The following is a 14,713-nucleotide window of genomic DNA, read 5'->3' as shown; positions in this document are numbered from 1 at the left end:
TATATGCATCCGAAGAAGTGGGCTGTGGTCCACGAAAGCTTATGCTCTAATAAATTTGTTAGTCTCTAAGGTGCCACAAGTACTCCTGTTCTTCTTTTTGCGGATACAGACTAACACGGCTGTTACTCTGAAACTTTTCTAGCCATGCATCACATAAGCAAAGTAGGGAAGTGTGGCCCAGATGAAGTTCCTGTCAGGTAGGTGCAAAACAGTTTGAAAGACTATACTAAAAAAGTAGTAATCAGTCATTCACTGTCCAACTGGGAGGGTGTATATCATGGGATCCCAAAGGGGTCTACCCTAGGTTTGGTACTAGTCAGTATTTTCACTAATGACTTGGATAATAAAATGGAGAGTATGTTCATAACATTTTCAGATGACATCAAGCTGGGAGGTGTCATTAGCACTTTGGAGGGCAGGATTAGAATTCAAAACATCCTTGACAAATTGGAGAATTGGCCTGAAAACAACAAGATGAAAGTCAATAAAGGAGTGCAAAGCACTACACTTAAAAAGGAAAAATAAAATGCCCAACTACAAAATAGGGCATAAATGACTAGGCAGCAGTACTGCTGGAAAGGATGTGGGGGTTATAAGAAGAACAGGAGTACTTGTGGCACCTTAGAGACTAACAAATTTATTAGAGCATAAGCTTTTGTGGACTACAGCCCACTTCACAAACTGAATATGAGTCAGGAATGTCACACATTTGCAAAATAAGACTAATATTCTGGTGTTTATTATCAGGTGTGTTGTATGTAAGACACAAGAGGTAAGTGTCCTGCTCTACTCGGCCCTGATGAGGCCCCTGCTGGAGAACTGTGTCCAATTCTGGGCATCACAACGTAAGAAAGATGTGGACAAATTGGGAAAGACTCCAGAGGAGAGCAGCAAAAATGATAAAAGGTTTAGAAAACCTAAGCAATGAGGAAAAGTTAAAAAAACTGGGCATGTTTAGACTTGAGAAAAGAAGACTGAGTGGAGACCTGGTAAGTCTCCAGATATGTTAAGGGCTGTTATAGAGATGACTGTGAATATCAGTTGTTATCCATGTCCACCAAAGATAGGACAATAAGTAATTGATTTAATCTGCAGCAGGGGATATTAGAAAAAACTTTAACTGTAAGGGTAGCTAAGCACTGGAATAAGCTTCCAGGGGAAGTTGTGGAATCCCCGTCCTTGGAGGTTTTCAATAACAAGTTAAGCAAGCACCTGTCAGGGATGGTCTAGGTTTACTTGGACCTGTCTCAGCATGGGAGGCAGGGCTAGATGACCTTTTGAGCTTCCCTCCAGTCCTACATATCCAGGATTCTCAAATTATTTTAGAACCTTTGTTACCAAAAACAGCCCAATTTGGGGATGCCTCCATTTTTGGGCACTCAACTTGAAACTCTTAGAGATACTCCTCTGAACTAGAGCCTGTTCAGGAAGCACTCAAGCAAATACTCAAGGACTTGCTTAAGTCCTGTTGAAGACAATGGGACTTGAGCATATTTATAAAGCTAAAGCTTAAATGCTCTCCTGAAGCAGGGGCTCAGATGTCTCCAGTTGATCATGCAGAATTAATGGACATATATTTGATAACATGGGCCTGAAGAGCTTCAGAGGAGCACCCCCAAATTAGGATGATTTTCTTATTTAGTCAGTAATCTTTTATTAAAAACTAACTCAACAATTGACTATAGAAGTTTGGTCTGATAAGTATCGAAATAGGGTGACATTGAGGCAGTCTGGGATTGTGTGACCCTCCCAGAGCAGGATGGAATTGCCGTTGTCAAAAGCAGTGTTGTGGCCCAGTGCTGTAAAATACTGGAGTACTTTCTTATTTATCTGAACACCTGCCACATTCTGCTAATTGCCCCATGTCTTTGCCAACATACCTCAACCATAATCTGCTAGGGCCACCTATGTGGGTAAGGAAGAGGGTAATTCAGTCAGTCTGCACGCTCTTGCCATCCTGGCACGTATTCTAATGACAGGGCTTGTGTGCCTCTAGGAGCTCCTCCAAACCACAATGGCACTAAATGGGGATACAGAAATCTATTCAAGTGGGTTCTAGTTAGCCTGACCTAACAAGAGTCTCCTAACTGAAGGACAGAGCTCTCTGTCTCTTTCCCCTGACACCCAATCCCACACATGCACCTCAGGAAGTGGCTAAGGCAAACTCAAGTTCTTTTCATGAATTATGGCAGGATCTTGCCACTTGGGGCAGGGTTCTGCTGTCTCCCTTTTGAATGTGCTGTGGCTCTGCTCCCAATCTGATCTCCCTGGGATGTATAAGATACCATCTGTTCTGGCCTTTGGGCATTGGCCTCTGCCAGAGGTGGATTATGGTTTTGTGGGGTCCTGGGCCAGATCAAGTGGGGGCCCCTCCCCCCATTCCGCTTGCAGTCCCCCCCGCTCCTCCTCACCTGGCACTCCTGGTGTGGAGCGGGGTCAGGGTGTGGGGCCGCCCATTTTTCTGGGGCCCCCCAATTGGCCGGGGCCTCTGGGCATGGGCCCGGTTGGCCCAGTGGCTAATCCGCCACCAGCTTCTGCTCCCTGGAAGCTCCACTTCAGTGGAGTCATGGTATCTGGGCCTTCCCCGGCCAAAGCAGCTGCCAGGATCCCCTTAAAGGAGCTCGCCAACGTGGAGGGGCACTACATAGCATTCTATTACTTTTCTCTAGTAAACTCGTGGAACCAGTTTGGGGAGGACCAAGTGATGTGTGTGCCCCCAGCCCTGGCCTGCCTCATCCTCACCCATTCCCCTCACATGGAACCCAGTTCTAATGAGAATCCTCTTGTGGAGTCCCAAGAGGAGGGTGTGACCCAGGACACCTTGGTACCAACTGACAGGGGGTGCACTGAGTTTTACAGGGATCCCCTAGGTCAGATATCTGCATAATAGTTCACTGGAGGGTGGGGAAGTGAGGTCTCTGCCGAGAACCAGTAGTCCACTGGTCATAATTGCAAAATATATGTACAGATAATGTTTGGGGAGTTATGTATCTATACTAAAAATTATGTTCTTAACGTCTTGGAGATAAGGTAGGTCACAGGTGGTGATGTACCTCGGAGATGTTCTTTTCAGCCAGGAGGTAACAGACACCGATTTCCTTGCCAGACACATCGTGCATTGTTTATTGTATGCATATTTGCATACTGAGCCAGGTGCAAATTGAGTGATTGTGAAAGCTACATGAAGAAACAGCATGGGGGGGTGGGATCCTGTTTATGAAAAAAGACAAAAGATCGGTTTGGTATATCTTGGAGCCTAAAGAGAAACACTGAATCCTTCACCACCAAGGCAAAACTAACAGCGTGGAAGTTTCATGGAAAGAGCCTGACAAGTGAAAAGGACTAAAAGGATCTTGGATGAGCAATACTTTGAGACATGAGAATATCTTGTTAATTTAAGTCTAGGCTCTAGAATGCATGTAATGATTTTATTTTATATGTAAACATTTGTTTCCAATACTTCCACTCACTATTACTTGAGTCTCTGTGCTTCAATAACTGAACTTATACTTGATTTCACTATAAACAAATCTAAGTGCTGAGTTAAGCAGAGCAGTGAGCTGAGATGGAACTGGTACTGCTGTCATGTACTGCTTCTTTGGAAGTAGTGAATCAGTGAATACTATGAGTCTCCAGTGGACCAAGGGTTGGACACTCCAGGTTGACGTTCGGAAGGGTTGGGGGTTGGAGTATGCCTGTCACTAACCTGTAGAGTGACAGTGAGGCCTGGGAGGCCTAGAGGGGAGTGCTTGTGTTGCCCATGACTGGTGGGGTTGAGGAACTGAACAATAGCAGGCCCAGATGAGGTTTTCTCACACTAAGGGCGGGTGGTAGTGAGGTGTCTCCCAACCCTGAGTTCCCCCAGAAAGCATCACAGAGGGCCCTTCTGAGCAAGGCAAGGGTGATGGTGAACAGAGAGCTCCTCTCTGCCTGGATCTTGGGGTTGCAATCTGAGCCTCAGGGCCTACACTAATCAATACAATTAGTCTCCATTTTGGGGCACCCAACTTGAGACCTCTTGGGTCTGCTTTTCAGAGGTGCTAAGATTCCCCCACTCTCATTGACTTCAGGTGGAATTGAGGCTTCAGAGCCTCTAAAAAATCTGGCTCAAACTGTCTATGTGGGCACATGTGATAAATGAAGGGGGAGGGGGTAGCTCCCTTTCATGGACACCCAGCCAGCCAGTAGCTATACAATCTCTCTTAGAGGCTGTTCTCTAATTGCCCTACCTGTAAAGGATTAAAAAGTCTCACTGCTATGCATAGGTAAAAGGAAGTGAGTGGGCACCTGGCCAAAAGAGCCAATGGGAAGGCTAGAACTTTTAAAAATTGAAAAGACTCCCCTTTTGTCTGTCTGTGGTTGTTCTACCAGCTAGAGAGGGGACAGGGCAGCAGCTATGTAAGAAGCTTGGGCCAGGTACAAAAAATCCTCGCTATCATACCTAGAAACTACTCATTTGAAACCCCAGATATGTAAGTAGATCAGGAAATGTCTAGGAAGACATGGTTAGGTTTGACTCTTTTTATTTCTTTATGGCTTGTGGACTCCTCTGTGCTAACCCCAGGTGCTTTTGTTTTGCTTGTAACCTTTAAGCTGGACCTCAAGAAAGCTATTATTGGTACTTAATCCTTGTAGTTGCGCTTTTAAAATCTAGCAATAGCCTGAGTTCCCAGGTGTATTTTCTTTCTTTTTTTAATTAATAAAATTTACCTTTTTTAAGAATAGAATTGGATTTTTGTGTCTTAAGAGATTTGTACACATGTTGTTTAATTAGCTGGTGGCAGCTAACTTTTTTTTTTTTTTCTCAGCTCTTCCCCAGAGGGTGGGTGAAAGGGCTTGAGGAAGGAATTACCAAGTGTGCCTTCCTGGTCTCTCAAAGGGGTTCTGCACTTGGGTAGAGGCAGCATCTACCAATCCAAGGTCAGAGAAAAGCTGTAACCTTGGGAATTTAATACAAGCCTGGAGTGGCCGGTATGAATTTTTAGAATCCTTGTGGGATTCTCGAAATGCCAGAGTGGGGAATCAGCCTTGACATCACATAAAAGTTAAGGCATCTATAAATCAGGCCGAAGTTTTGGAAAAGTTTGTCCACAGAAGGACTTATAATTACAGAGGACTGTTATCCTTGACACAAAAGCCCATGACAATTCTGTCCCTCCCTACTTAGGCTCTCATTCAACAAACTCTTAAGTATATGCTTAAATCCCATTGAAACCAATGGGGCATAGGCACATGCTTAGGTGTTTTGCTGAATCAGGGCCTCTGCCACTCTTGCATCTGATCACAATGCCCCCTCCCCTCCACAAATAATGCCTTGGCTAGCTGATTGACCTCATCTCCCACAACCAGCTTTGCACATTTTTTCCCCTTGGCATCTCTTTTGTACGGAACATGCTCCATGGACTAATCCACAAACCACCATCTTCTCCTCCAGTGTTGTCAACTCTTGCACATTTATCATGAGTCACACAACATTTGGTGTCTTTCTTAAAACCCCAGCTCCTGAAGTCAGGTGACCATATAAAAAAATCTCACCTTTAAAAACTACCAAAAACAAAAAACTTCCCAGTCCTTGGGGTTGTGGAGAAAAAGTTTATCAATTGTAAAGGGTCATAAACCAGAAGGAATATATATATATATATATATAATTTCTATAAAATCTGGTGATTTTTTTAAAGCCAAGCTTGCTTGTTTTTTGGATGCCTGGCTCATTGTTTTTGAACACTTGTAGTTGTCAAGATCTAATTCTGCTGTGTCACTTGCCAGACATAAGCCAACCAATGAAGGCTAGTTTGAAAGGTGGTATTGGGTGTGATGCTGTGTAGAAGGGAAGGTGACCGTCTGCACTAATATAGTCACCACTGTTACAAAATTGCAATTAATCTTTACAAAATGTGTCTTGTGAGGTATCACTAGAAAAGTTGTATTCTGCTAAGTAGTATTATTAAGTCTATGCTTATGTCATGGAGGTCATGAAATGTCATGGAGGTCTCTGGAAGTCACGGATTCCGTGACTTCCAGAGACCTCCATGACATTTTCTGCTTCAGCCTTGGAGGCCATGGGACTAGAGCTGGCAGCCAGCGGGGGACGCAGCAGGGTTCCAGTGACAGGCGACAGCCTCACCTGGGGGTGGGGTGGGGTTGGGAGAGCTGCTGAGGGGTCCCGTTTACTTTTTGGGACATATGGTCACCCTGCAACTCCCAGCCGCCATGGGAAGGGGTGGCCCCTCCTGCAGCTCCCAGCCACCACAGTGGCGGGGGAAACCACGGACCCACAGTAGCCTTGGTTGCTGGATCCCCTTACTCCCCATTTTGTCAGAGTTATTTTTTATTAAAAGTTATGGACAGATCACAGTTTCCATGAATTTTTGTTTATTGCCCATGACCTGTCCGTGACTTTTACTAAAAATAATCATGACAAAATCTTAGCCTTAATTATTATCCAGTTTAAATGTGTGTATCGTTATTGTCAGGGCCGGCTCCAAGTTTTTTGCCGCCCCAAGCAAAAAAAATTTCCCCTGCCCCCCCCCCCAGCCCCGCCCCAACTCTGCCCCTTCTCCGCCACATTCCAACCCCTTCCCCAAATCCCCGGCCCCACCTCTTCTCCTGGGCATGCTGCATTTCCCCTCCTACCCCTCCCTCCCAGGCTTACCTGGGAGGGAGGAGGGAGAAGCGGAGCGGCGGCGCGCTTTGGGGAGGAGGCGGAGGTGAGCCGAGGGGGGAGCGGTTCCTCTGCTCCCCCGGGTTATTCCCTCCCCGCGCCCCCCACCACCTCAGCTCACCTCTGCTCAGGGCCGGCTCTGGTTATTGTATGTGAAGTTATGCAAAAAAAAGGGAGCCGGAGTGCTGCCCCTTGGAAAGTGCTGCCCCAAGCACATGCTTGGAGCGCTGGTGCCTAGAGCCGGCCCTGGTTATTGTATGTGAAGTTATGAAACTTTGCTATGTGTTTGAAGGTCAAACATGTTGTGAGCTTGAGAGACCACCCACAGATTAGCTCGTCAGGAACAACAAAGAAACGATAAACAAGGGCAAAGACACCTCAGAGGGCCGGTAGCAGATGAGTGCAAACAAAGATTTGCAATTCCGATGAAGAGCTGTTGGAAAAGCAAGTACCCAATGGAGATGCTTAACCTTATGAGAAAACCAATACTTTTCCAGATACATGGATCAAGATATAAAAGAAGAGGACAAAGGCCCCTGCCCATCTTTCCTCCCTGATCTCTGGGCTGGTGAAGGGCATTTTGAACAAAAGGACTGAGGTCCCCAAACTTTGGGCAATCCAGGGAGTCTTATGACAACTAGCAGATTTAACATTCCTGCTATTGCTTTGTATTATATGGTCTGATCTAACTATAATGTATTTTATCTACTTTAACAATTTAATAACTCTCATTTCTTTTTCTTGATTAATAACCCTCTAGTTTAGTTTACTAAAGGATTAGCTGCCAGCGTGATTTTGGTGAAATCTGAAGTGTACCTTGACCTGGGATAAGTGACTGGTCATTTGGGACTAAGAGAACCTAATGTGTGGTGGTTTTTGGTTATAGTAACCTTATATCACAGAAGTCCAATTTGGGTGGTAATATAGTCTGGAGTGTCTAAGTTGACTGTCTGTGGCTCTATAGTAAACTAGTATAGCGATCCAAGAGTACACTTTGGCTGCTGGTTAGATGAAATCTAATTATAGAATATAGCTCCAGTTTGGGTGTGTCTGCCCTGTTTTCTGACAGTCTGACCTGACATGATGCATCTGAAGAAGTGAGGTTTTTACCCACGAAAGCTTATGCCCAAATAAATCTGTTAGTCTTTAAGGTGCCACCAGACTCCTTGTTGTTTTTGTAGATACAGACTTACACGGCTACCCCCTGATACTTGACCTGACATTGGCACTCACAGTTGGAAGCCACTGTGAAACTGGGAGCTTATATTTGTACATTTACAAAGCAAACAAAAACCAGTTCTCATAAATGATCGGTAGCCATCAAGTTGGGCACTGTGATCCTCTACCGTACCTGCAATAAATTTTCTGACAATTCTGTGGGATAAGACATTTCAGCCAGAACATACCACAGTTTATTGTGCTTAATCAGCTTCATGTATCTTCCTCTCTGGCTGTATTCAATATATTCCTCTAACAATGCATTAAAATATCTACACAGGTTTTTAGCAAAAGTCAACTGACAGCTAATGGTAATACTATTTATTTTTTACTTCCTCTCAGGTGGCATTTTCAACACTTCTCATTGGGAAGGAGTAAATTGAATGATCTGTGGCCATTTTTTTTCACCCTTACAGAAAGCTATGAATATTCCTTCACAGAGAGGATGCAAATTGTTAAGCATTCGTAATTTGCCCTCCTTTAGGATGAGCATTATTTATCACTTTCCAAAGTGCTCAATGTTCCATTGAGCCTCACCACAGACAGTAGATTAGTTAAAACATATGCTGGCCCAGGGCCGGCTCCAGACACCAGGCAACCAAGCACATGCTTGGGGCGGCATCTGGTAAGGGGCGGCCAATCTTGGGGTGGCGGGGGTCAGCACGGCGCGGCGCTTAGCGGGGGGCGCTCCGGCAGTGCGGCGCTCGGCAGGGGGGCTCCGGCGGCGTGGTGCTCGGTGGGGGGGGAGGGTGGGCTCCGGCGGCGCGGCGCTCGACGGGGGGCGGCGCGGGGCGCGGCGCTCAGGGAAGGGTTGCGGGGTGGGGGCTCGGCAGGGCGGAGCTTTTTTTTCCTGCCTGGGGCAGCAAAAAAGTTAGAGCCGGGCCCTGTGCTGGCCATTGCAAATGTATTCTTATTTATTAGACACATAGGCCCAGATCCATGGAAGTTAGGCATCTAAATACCTTTGACGATCTGGGTCAGAAAGCCCAACACTTGCTCATTTGAATAATTAACAACTGTGCTCTTGGTCATCACTGGATTGATCCTAGAATCCCTAGAGCTGAAAACATGACCCTGCACATCCTGAGTTAAATGTCCCAGTTTAAGAAGGTAATTAAGCATGTGCTTAACTTTAATCACATTGGTTCAGATTCAGAAATCACTTAAGCTCAACTTGAAGTCAATGGAAATACTCACATGCTTAGTATTATGGGGGGGCACATGCTTAAGTATCTTGTTGAAATGGAGTCTACAACTTCGAGCACCTGCTTACAGTTTCACACATGCTAAAGTGCTTTGCGGAATCAGGGCTGCGAGAAGTCTCATGGAAGTCCATGGAGCTACTCAGTCAGTGCTTCAAGTTACACACATGCTAAGTACCTCATTTAAATCCGCTAGCTGGAAACTGTAGCAGATTTGTATCTTCTTTGGATCAGGCCCAGGGGTGGAACAGGTAATAAATACTGCCCAGTGGGTTACATTATGACTGAGTAAGGGTTTGCAGGGTCTGGCCCATACTGCCTGACTGAACAAATCTTTACCCAGTGGAGCTCCTAATGCGAACAAGAATTATTCAAGTTTCAGAGTAACAGCCGTGTTAGTCTGTATCCGCAAAAAGAAGAACAGGAGTACTTGTGGCACCTTAGAGACTAACAAATTTATTAGAGCATAAGCTTTCGTGGACTACAGCCCACTTCTTCGGATGCATACACAAGCCTGATCCAAAGTCCGCTGCAGTATTGCCATTGATTTCAATGGGCTTTGGATCAGGCTTCTAGTGAGGACGGGGTTGCAGGATCAGGCCCTACATTTTGAAGGCGAGTCACTTTACACGAAACTGGAACAGTCCTTTCAAAGGGTTAATGTTATTTTAAGATACCTCTGCCATGCAGCTGCAAATCTGAACGACTGGGTGGGGGAAGGGGATGTGAGGAAGGGGGGACCTGCTCACCAGGAAAGAGCTCATTAAATATATACTGTCACTGATTTATAAGAGAGCATCGAGACAATATAATTACTGTAATTATGTAATATACATACTGCAGAATTGCCATTTGTGTTGGTTTTTTCTCTCACTTTGTACGATAGTAGAATTAAAAATAATGTAACTGAAGCCACAGGTAAAAGTAAATGTCTTTCACTCCATTGTTTGATTATTTTGTTTGGAGTAAAGGCAGCTTGTTAGGGGGCACCATCTTGGGGGCAAGGGGAAATGGTGGGGGTTTTGGTAATGCTCTATTTACTTTTAATTGACCCAGATCACACGTGTTAAGTACCTTTCAGCAGTAAAGGTGAACTGACTCGCCAAATGCTCTTCTTAGAGTATGTGCAAGGTGACCAGGATTCATCACTGAATTTGGTCCACTGGTTGGATCATTAGCTTCCCTGGCCTGGGCCAGGTACTGACAGGGAGTGTGATGTGAATGCTGATCCATGTCCCCTCCCACCACCCAAATGCTCTGAAAGTAACTTACAAAACATATCCATTACCTTTAATTGTAGCAGCCATCAACAAGTTGTCAGTGGTTACAGTAACCATTCTGGGTGCTTACACAAAAAGGAAGAAATTAGAGACCTGAGAAACGAATTAGAGAATGTGTGTGTTTCACATGTGGGTGTATTGAGTTTGTTAAGCTGCTTGATATTCTTCACAGCAAAGCTGCATTAGGCACATTTTGCTTACCGTCAGTGTCTATATAGTTCCCAGTGCAACTACATCTGGAGTAGTAAGCTCAGTTTGGGCAAGTCATTGCTAGAAAGATACCGAAGTAGTAGAGAGAGTGCAGCGAAGAGCAACAGAAATGAGCAGGAGGCTAAAAAGATTCAAGCAGCTAAGATAAGCTGTATAGTTCGGTTAAAGAACAACAAAGGGTTGTGTGTGTATGTGGGGAGACATGGTAACTGTCCACTAATATGTGAAGGCTGTGTAAATCCCAAGGAGGGAGGGGAATGATTTAGTGTGGCACATGGAAGAATGGCTAGTAGTAATAGGATGAAATTAAGACAAGGAAAATTCAGGCTGAATATCAGGAAAAGCAATTAGATTTATTTTATTTTTAGACTTTCCTAGGCTCCTCATCAACATGGTATCTGAGCACCTCACACACATTCATGAATTTATCTTCACAGTGTCCCCATCCTAGGTGTATTGTTATGCCCATTTTACAGATGGAAAACTGAGGCTCACTTAAAAGCCTGGTCTACATTTAAAAGTTTACCGGTATGACTATGTTGGTTAAGGGGATGAGTTTTTTACCAGTATCGTTATACCTGTAAAAGCTGTATTTGGATAGTTATTCTGGTATAAAGGTGCCCCATACTGGTTTCATTATTCTCTTTTCTGTACAGTAATAAACACTTCCCATATAAAGAACAGGAGTACTTGTGGCACCTTAGAGACTAACAAATTTATTTGAGCATAAGCTTTCATGGGCTACAGCCCACTTCATCAGGTGCATAGACTGGAACATATACACCTCTATCCCGATATAATGTGACCAGATATAACACGAATTCGGACATAACGCGGTAAAGCAGTGCTCGGGGGGGCAGGACTGCGCACTCCGGTGGATCAAAGCAATTTCAATATAACGCAGTTTCACCTATAACGTGATAAGTTTTTTTGGCTCCCGAAGACAGCGTTATATCGAGGTAGAGGTGTAGTAAGAAATATATATACATACAGAGAACATGAAAAGGTGGAAGTAGCCATACCAACTGTAAGAGGCTAATTAATTAAGATGAGCTATTATCAGCAGGAGAAAAAAAACTTTTGTAGTGATAATCAAGATGGCCCATTTTAGACAGTCGACAAGAAGGTGTGAGGATACAGTAACTCCTCCTTAAAATCGTCCCGGTTAACATTGTTTCGTTGTTACATTGCTGATTAATTAGGGAACATGCTCATTTAAAGTTGTGCGATGCTCCCTTCTACGTCATTTGGCAGCTGCCTGCTTTGTCCACTGCTTGCAGGAAGAGCAGCCCGTTGGAGCTAGCTGGTGGGGACTTGGAATCAGGGTGGACTGGCAGCCCCCCATCAGCTCCCCCTATCATCTCCTCACTCCCCTAAGTTCCCTGTGCTGCAGCTGCCCAGCAGGCTATCAATTGCTGGCATTCAGCTGTCCCTCCCCCCACTGCCATGTGCTGCTCCTGCCCTCTGCCTTGGAGCTGCTCCCAGAGACTCCTGCTTGCTGTACGGGGGGAGGGAGGAAGTGGGGGTCTAATATCAGGGTGTCCCCCTCCTCTCTGCTCCTGCACCTCGCTTACCCCATTTCCATAGAGCAGGGAGGACACACAACACGGTTCAGGATGGAAGGAGCTTCCAGGCAGCAGCTGCGGTCTCAGCAAACTGATCTAATTAACAAGGCAGTGTACTTAAGACTGGGGTCAGCTACTTAAAGGGGAAATGTGCATCTCTCTCTCACACACACGGTGTGTGTCTCTGTCTCTGTCTGCTATGCTCTCTCCTCTCCCTCCATGCCTGCTGCCTTGTAGAGTGAGGCTACATTAGTAACCAGTTAACCCTTGAGGGCTCAGCCAAATGCTAGTTCATCATTTAGCAGTAAGGCATTCCCTGGAAAATATCCCACCCTCTGACTCCTCAACTAAGCTTCACAATCATCATCACTGTGTACCAGTATTAAATTAAAAAGAAGAACAGGAGTACTTGTGGCACCTTAGAGACTAACAAATTTATTAGAGCATAAGCTTTCATGGACTACAGCCCACTTCTTCGGATGCATATCCTGTTCTTCTTTTTGCGGATACAGACTAACACGGCTGTTACTCTGAAACCAGTATTAAATTGTTTGTTTAAAACTTATACTGCGTGCGTGTGTGTGTGTATATGTATATATATATATATATATAAGACAGAAATAATAAGATAACAATAAGACAGAAAATATCATATTGCCTCTATATAAATCCATAGTACGCCCACATCTTGAATCCTGCATGCAGATGTGCCCCCCCATCTCAAAAAAAGACATATTGGACTTGGAAAAGGTTCAGAAAAGGGCAACAAAAATTATTAGGAGTATGGTATGGCTGCCATATGAGGAGAGATTAATAAGACTGGGACTTTTCAGCTTGGAAAAGAGATGACTAAGGGGGGATATGATAGACATCTATAAAATCATGACTGGTGTGGAGAAAGTAAATAAGGAAGTGTTATTTACTCCTTCTCATAACACAAGAACTAGAGGTCAACAAATTAAATTAATAAGCAGCAGGTTTAAAACAAACAAAAGGAAGTATTTTTTCACACAATGCACAGTGAACCTGAGGAACTCCTTGCCAGAGGATGTTGTGAAGGCCAAGACTATAACAGGGTTCAAAAAAGAACTGGATAAGTTCATGGAGGATAGATCTATCAATGGCTATTAGCCAGGATGGTGTCCCTAGCCTCTGTTTGCCAGAAGCTGGGAATGGGTGACAGGGGATGGATCATTTGATGATTACCTTTTCTGTTCATTCCCTCTGGGGCACCTGGCATTGGCCACTGTCGGAAGATAGGATACTGGGATAAATGGACCTTTGGTCTGAACCAGTATGGCCATTCTTATGTTCTTATGAGCTGATAGGCGAACCGAAATGACTGCAATGTTGTTAGAGAGACAAGGTGGGTGAGGTAATATCATTGATTGGACCAACTTCTGTTGGTGAGAGGGACAAGTTTTCGAGCTTACACAGAGCTCTTCTTCAGGTCTGGGAAAGGTAGTAAGGTATTCAGCGTGTCACAGCTAAATACAAGATTGAACAGATAGTTTAGCATAATAGTTAGCACATGTTCTAAGGGACCATTCAAGGTGAAGTGGCCCATTAATACCACTCCAGTCAAAGTGGGGAAAGAAATGGAACAGGAAAGGCAGCTGGGGGAGGGTTGGTAGAGGGTTATAGTTTGTTGTAATAAGCCATAAATCCAGTGTCTGTTCAGTCCATGACTTTTACTATCTAGAAAAGTTATGAATTTAAACTCCAAGGCTCGTCTTTTGAAAGTGCTGTGCAGGTTTCCTTTGAGGATGAGGACTGATAGGTCAGATATGGAGTGATTGCTTTGTGAAAAGTATCTACCCACAGGTGATGTGGTGGGTTTGTCATCTATCATTTTCCTGGGTAAGCATAGCGATTGTCTGGTTTCATCTACACAATTGTTATTGTAGCATTTAGTGCACTGGATGAGATAACTGGCACTCTGTTCCACTTCCCGTGTAGCTGTGACATTCTGGGTACCTTTCCCAGACCTGAAGAAGAGCTCCGTGTAGCTCGAACGTTTGTCTCTCTCACCAATACAAGTTGGTCCAATAAAAGATATTACCTCGTACACCTTGTCTCTCTAAGGATATGTCTACACTACCCGCGGGATTGGCGGGTAGTGATCGATCTATCGGAGATCGATTTATCACGTCTAGTGTAGACACAATAAATCGATCCCCGATCGCTCTGCCGTCGACTCCTGTACTTCACCGCGGCGAAATTTGGAAGCGGAGTCAATGGGGGAGCGGTGGCAGTTGACCCCGCGCCATGAGGATGCGAGGTAAGTCGACCTAAGATACGTTGACTTCAGCTACGCTATTCTCATAGCTGAAGTTGCGTATCTTAGATCAATCCTTCCCCCAGTGTAGACCAGGCATAAGGCCTAGTCTACCAAGTACTACCAAGTTTTGTTGACAAAAACTGCCTTTTGTCAACAAAACAGTGAATGTGTACATACTGTGATGCAACTTTTGTTGGGAAAGGTGCCTGGTTTTGGCAACAAAATACAACCACCCCGATGAGACTCTTTTTCCTCCACATTTTTCTTGACAAAGTGCCAGTGTAGACACCATGCTT

The sequence above is a fragment of the Trachemys scripta genome, chromosome 1, assembly GCF_013100865.1.
Source record: "Trachemys scripta elegans isolate TJP31775 chromosome 1, CAS_Tse_1.0, whole genome shotgun sequence".
In the NCBI taxonomy this organism is placed as follows: Eukaryota; Metazoa; Chordata; order Testudines; family Emydidae; genus Trachemys; species Trachemys scripta.
This window is presented reverse-complemented; position numbering follows the sequence as displayed.